We start from the raw sequence: 6,024 nt of genomic DNA on the forward strand, positions 1-6,024 counted from the left end.
TGGCCAATGCACCAAGTGTTGTACCCACACGTTCTGGGAAACAAACTCACTCAGAAGGACAATGCAGATAGTGGAGTGCAGTTTATTACACCGGCAGGCCCAAGGCAGAGTCTCCTCTTAGCCAAGGACCCCGACCAGCATTTGTGAAAATCTTTTATACCCCATGTGTACGTGTCTGAACCCACCACCCCAGATTCCTTGAGACTTACATAAACCAAGGAAAATACAATCCCAATAATCCCACCATTCACGTGCTATGTGCTCATGTGCTCAAACAGTCAAACAATTAGCCAATAATCAATAAACCCGAGGTTACACTCAGATGGATACAGAAAAATTTATGGCCTGTCTGGAGGAAGGGGTGATCAGTGTATGTTTTCTCTTAGGTGATGAGTAACCCAGATACGATCTTCAAGGTTCCCCTGTCTGGAGGGGGTCTTACCCTTCTGTTGTTGTTTTCATAGGCACTAAACACAGAGTTCAGAGTCCATTGGAAAGGCAGCCTAGCGTGATCAGCATGAACAGGCCTAACATGGAGTCCAGGCCCTATGAATTCCTTCTTCAGAACAAAGGAAAAGAAAGATACAATCAAAGTTAACCCATGATTCATATGCCTTAAGCCTAGGTAGTTAACAGTGGACAATTATCAATAGGCCTGAGGTCATACCCCAATAAGCATAATAGAATTTATGATTCTATTCGGTTACACAGATAATTAGGGTATTCTTTCAGGCAACAGAGAGTCTAGGTACAAGCCCTGGGGCTCTTCCATCCAGGGGGCCTGGTTTTCCAGTTGGTATGTTGTTTCCATAGATACTGGGCATACAGCTCAAAGTCCACAGTCCGGCCCAAGATGGAGTCCTGCTTTCAAGATGGAGCCTGTTCTCTCTGTTTCCTCCTTCCTGAGGACTCTGCTATGAGTAAAATTGTGTCCATCCAAGAAAATATGTTGACGTCCTAACCCCCACTATTTCTGAATGTGACCTTAATTAAAAATAGGGCCTGAGATGGTAACAGGGAGGAAGGCCAGAAGTCCCAGAGCAGCAGGAGAAAATAAACTGTAAGTGGCAGACTTTTTTTTTTTTTTTCTTCTCTATATGTGTTGACGACACCTAGTTCTGCCTTGAGCTAACCAATATGTTTTTCTTACAGAAAAGTTTTTCTTAAGCTATGTTAATGAAACCATGTATTTGCTTTGGAACCTGCCTTTCTTCAAAATGGTTCTGCCTAAGACTAACTACTTTTTTTTTTTTTTTTTTCTTTTCTCAACCCTTGGGCTGATAATGGCTCAAGAAACCAGTATTCATGTCAATTGTTTTATGGCCGGGGGATGACACACCTTGGTCCATCCTATCTCAAAAATGCATATTGTGGGAGAGGGGCCTGGTGAAACTCCCTCAGCCTTGAGGTGTCTCTCTTATCTGATTAATAAGCTTGCTAACAGACATAAAACACCTTGCCAGAAACTAGCAAGGGGGCATTCTTTCTGCCCCTTTCTGATGTCCATGTCAGCAGCTTTCTCTCTCTCTCTCTCTCTCTCTCTCTCTTATATTTTAATAAAATTCTGTTACCCAAAAGGTTCCAGTGGGGAAGCCTCGTCTCTTGCCCTGGATCGAATTCCTCTCCTCCAGAGACCACGAATCCCGGCATAGCACACAGCTCACAGCAGGAACCTGTCGGGTCTTTCCAGAAGTAATCAATCTAGAACGAGGTCGTTAGGTGGGCCCTAATCCAATATGCCTGGCTTTCTTACAAAAAAGGGAAGTGCAGACACAGAGACACACAAACACACAAGAGAGACCGTGTGGAGGCACACAAGGAGTAGATGACCGTGTGATTGGAGTGATGCGTCTATAGGACAAGAGATGCCTGAGGCCACCAGAAACCAGGAGAGGGGCATGGAACACATCCCTCCCTAGCACCTTCAACAAGAGCATGACCTGGTTGACACCTTGGTTTTAGACTTCTGGCCCTCAGAACTGCAAGGCAAGAAATTCTTATTGTTCTGAGCCACACGGTTTGTGATACTTTGTTACAACAGTCCTAGGAAACGGCTTTCTGTACTTGGGAGTGGAGTGCTATTATAAGAAACACCTAAAAAGACATGAAGTGACTTTGGAATTGGGCAGCGGGTAGAGGCTGGAGAAATTTGTAGGTGCTTGACAGAAAAAGTCTAGCTTGCCTCAGAGAAACAGGTGGGAGAAATAGGCATAACTGTGTTTTTGCTGAGGTCTCAGATACCCTTCCCAGGTGACGCTAGTGGTAAAGATTCCTCCGGCCGATGCTGGAGACTCGAGTTCCATCCCCGGGTCAAGAAGATCCCCCAGAGAAGGAAAGGGCAACCCACTCCAGTTTTCTTGCCTGGAGAATCTCACGGACAGAGGAGCCTGGCGGGCTCCAGTTCATGGGGTTACAAAGAGTCGGACAGGACTGAAGCGAATTAGCACACAGCACTGGCCAAAGAAAGAAATGAATTCTAGGTATTTCCTAAAAGAACTAGAAGATTTAGAAAAGCTAATTTCATCTTAATTTCTGAATAATAATTTACTGATTGAATTTAACACATGATGAATAAGAGAAATTAACAGCTTTAGATATTTTTACCCTGCACAATGTTAGGTATAACTAGGTATTTAATAAGCATAGCATATCATGACGAAAATCATTAAAGACAACTAACTTCCTAGTTCTCTTCCATCCAGCCCCCGGTGCTGACCATGTCACCTTGAATGGGACTGTATTGTAACAGGGGTCGTTCGAGGACGTCCCTGTGGACTTGAGCAGGGAGGAGTGGCCGCACGTGGACCCTGTACAGAGGTGCCTGTACCAGGATGTGACACTGGAGACCTACAGCCAACTGTGCGCAGTGGGTGAGTAAGCACAGCTGCCCTGTGCCCCTGCCAGGGGCCTCAGAGACGCTGCTTCCATTCTCAGCTGCTGAATGCTCTGGGGCATCTGAAGTGTGTAATGGTGTCATCTTTGATTTGCCCGAGATACTTCAGTCCTTTTACACTTCTGTGATTATTACTCTATTCCCAGGGAAATGGGATTACTTTCCTGAAGAGCAAATAGAAGCGTGGTTGAAAGGCCCTGAAACCCAATTAACTGGACCCAATCCTGTATCGTGTCCTGTTCACAGGGAACCAAGTTCCCAAACCAGAGGTCATCTTCAAGCTGGAGCAAGGAGAGGGCCCCTGGACGTTGGAGGAGGAAACCCCACATCAGAGCTGCTCAGATGTGTGACCTGAGTAGATGGGGGACGTGGAGTAGATCTGTTTTTCTAGGACAGGCTGATGCCTTTGAAAGGCTCTGCAGATAATCTGTCTTGAACGTTCTAAGAGCACCCGTGATTCCCTTCCCAGAGTTCTCTGCGTCACGAAGCGCCTTCCTGGAACCCGGGGCATTTTGTGTTGGCTGCAGCCATTGTAACAAGATGGCAGCGTCGGCGGAGTGACCAGGGGTCCTTCCTGGCGGGAGCCGGCGGCAGTGGTGGTAGCGGTATCGCCGCCATAACTTCACGGCTCCCCTGTACCAGCCCCCGAAGTCGCCGTGAAGGCAAGGCCGTTAACGGGAAGCCAGAAGCCAGAGGCTCAGCCTGCTAACGGTAAGGACCCCCTCAACAGTCTGTGGGCTGGTGAAAAGAAACCTGACAGTAGCGGCGGTCAGGTTCCCCTTGGCCGATTCTGGGCCCTGTGACGCTGAGAAACAGCCAGCGTTTTCTGTTTCAAAACCTACCTGCCTTCACAACCTTGCTCCGTGGACGAGCCCTAGGGGCGTCCATCGTCCCCTTAGAGGTGTCAGAGCTTAACCCCAACCCCATCTTTGTCTCTCAGGATGGCGAGCAGCAGTGGACCCAAGGCCGATGTCCTTGTCGGAGGGAGATATAAACTGGTACGGGAGATCGGTTCTGGCTCCTTTGGGCACGTTCATTTGGCGATAGACCTCACCAACCACGAGCAGGTGGCAGTAAAATTAGAATCGCAGAATACCAGGCAGCCGCGGTTGTTATATGAGAAGGAACTCTATAATATTCTTCAAGGTGGGGTTGGCATCCCCCAGATACGGTGGTATGGTCAGGAAACAGACTATAATGTGCTAGTCATGGATCTTCTGGGACCCAGCCTTGAAGATCTCTTCAATTTCTGTTCAAGAAGGTTCTCAATGAAAACTGTACTTATGTTAGCTGATCAGATGATCAGTAGAATCGAATATGTGCATACACAGAATCTTATACACAGAGACATTAAACCAGAAAACTTCCTAATGGGTACTGGGCAGCAGTGGAAGGAGTTATTCCTTATTGATTTTGGTTTGGCCAAGAAGTACAGAGACAACAGAACAGGGCAACACATACCCTACAGATCCGGTAAAAGTCTCACTGGCACTCCTTCCTTTGCTAGTATCAGTGCCCATATTGGTATTGAACAGAGTCGCCGAGATGACATGGAATCAATAGGACATGTTTTGATGTATTTTAATAGAGGCAGCCTGCCATGGCAAGGCCTAAAGGCTGCAACAATGAAGCAAAAATGTGAACAGATTAGTGAAATGAAGATGACCACACCTGTTGATGTTTTATGTAAGGGGTTTCCTGCAGAATTTGCCATGTACTTAAAGCACTGTCGCGGGCTGTCCTTTGAGGAAGCCCCGGATTACAGGTACCTGAGGCAGCTGTTCCGCATGCTTTTCAGGAAGCTGAATTACCAATATGACTATGCATTTGATTGGATAGTGTTAAAGCAGAAAGCAGAACAGCAGGCTGCCTCTTCAAGTGGGGAGGGTCAGCAGGCCCAAACCCCCACAGGCAAAAGTGACAAAACCAAAAGTGAAATGAAACATTCTTAAATTTGAATCAAGGAACAGAAGACAGAGCAGAAGATGAGCAGCAAATTCATTTCCCTGTCAACTGGCTCTGGTCAGCAGAGATATTGTCTCCTGAGTTGAAGGCTCTGTAATTAATTAAATATGGTATCCAGTTTTCTATTTCACTTTTTGAAGTGGAAAAGTTCACTAAATGCTTGACACACGCAAATTGGTGGGGAAATTGTACCTATGCCAATTTTAATTAAAATCTTTTATTTTGAACTATACTGCTTTGAGAGATCTCATTTCAGAAGAATAGCCTGTGCAGTTGCTATGGTTGTTAATGCATTCTGAGGGTTTATCCATCTCTAGGGTTTGCAAGTTGTTCACTTAAAACATTCTTAATATGGTTGACTTCTTGTTTGCGAGCCACCTGATATGGTAGTAATCAAGATTCCAAGTTCGAGCATATGAACGATTCTGCTTGCTTACTTGAACTAGAAATAACAGCCTCTGAAGTGAAGACTTAAGAAAAGCTTAGTGACTACTAGATTATCCTTAGGACTCGGCATTAACTCTATAATGTTGTTGGTATTTAAAAAAAGCTTGTTTGTCACAGAATTTTAGTTAACATCTTAAACTGAACATGTATATATGTTGCTTAGATAAACGTAGTCATACTGTAAACATCTACATGACCTGGGATTTGTTTTTATTTTGAAATGGGAGCTTTTTGGTTTACAGATTCATTAAAAACTGTAAACTGTTTCTTTAAAAGCAAAAAACAAGCTCTAAGCTTTTAGAGTTGCTTAGACAGGGTTAACAGAAGCCCCTTTGATACTTAAATGCCATGTCCTAGTATGACTCTTGCCAATATCCACTGTCTTCTTTGCTTGGCTTTTTTGGCGGGAGAGCTATCTGCCCTTCCCCCATCCCTGTAGTCTAGATCAAGGTGCTACCGTCTCAAGCACCTTGCTTTCTTAGTTATTTTTTTCCTTCCCTAATATTTTGTGCTTCTTCTGTCCTGCCTGCCCCTCCCCCGCCATAGATTTTTGTCCTTATGCAATGGGAACCCATATATCTGCTTCCTTTCAAAACCACCAATTCCTGCTCTTGCTCCTGCCAATCCCTTTCCATTTCCTCTCCAGCTTCTCCATGTCATCTAGAACCAGTCTCATTTCATTTCACATATGTCAACAGCGACCTCAGATTCTGTACTCT

General features: G+C 45.3%; 1 pseudogene across 1 annotated transcript; it reads left to right on the forward strand.

The window, feature by feature from the left end:
* Positions 1 to 3,415: 3,415 nt before the first annotated feature.
* On the forward strand, positions 3,416 to 5,090 carry LOC147340456 (casein kinase I pseudogene; annotated as a pseudogene). The gene has a single exon (XR_015158396.1). The product of XR_015158396.1 is annotated as a casein kinase I pseudogene (transcript).
* Positions 5,091 to 6,024: the final 934 nt, after the last annotated feature.

This window comes from Bos grunniens, chromosome X (genome assembly GCF_055505025.1).
Source record: "Bos grunniens cultivar Pamir isolate PY7600 chromosome X, Bosgru_T2T1.0, whole genome shotgun sequence".
Classification (NCBI taxonomy): domain Eukaryota; kingdom Metazoa; phylum Chordata; class Mammalia; order Artiodactyla; family Bovidae; genus Bos; species Bos grunniens.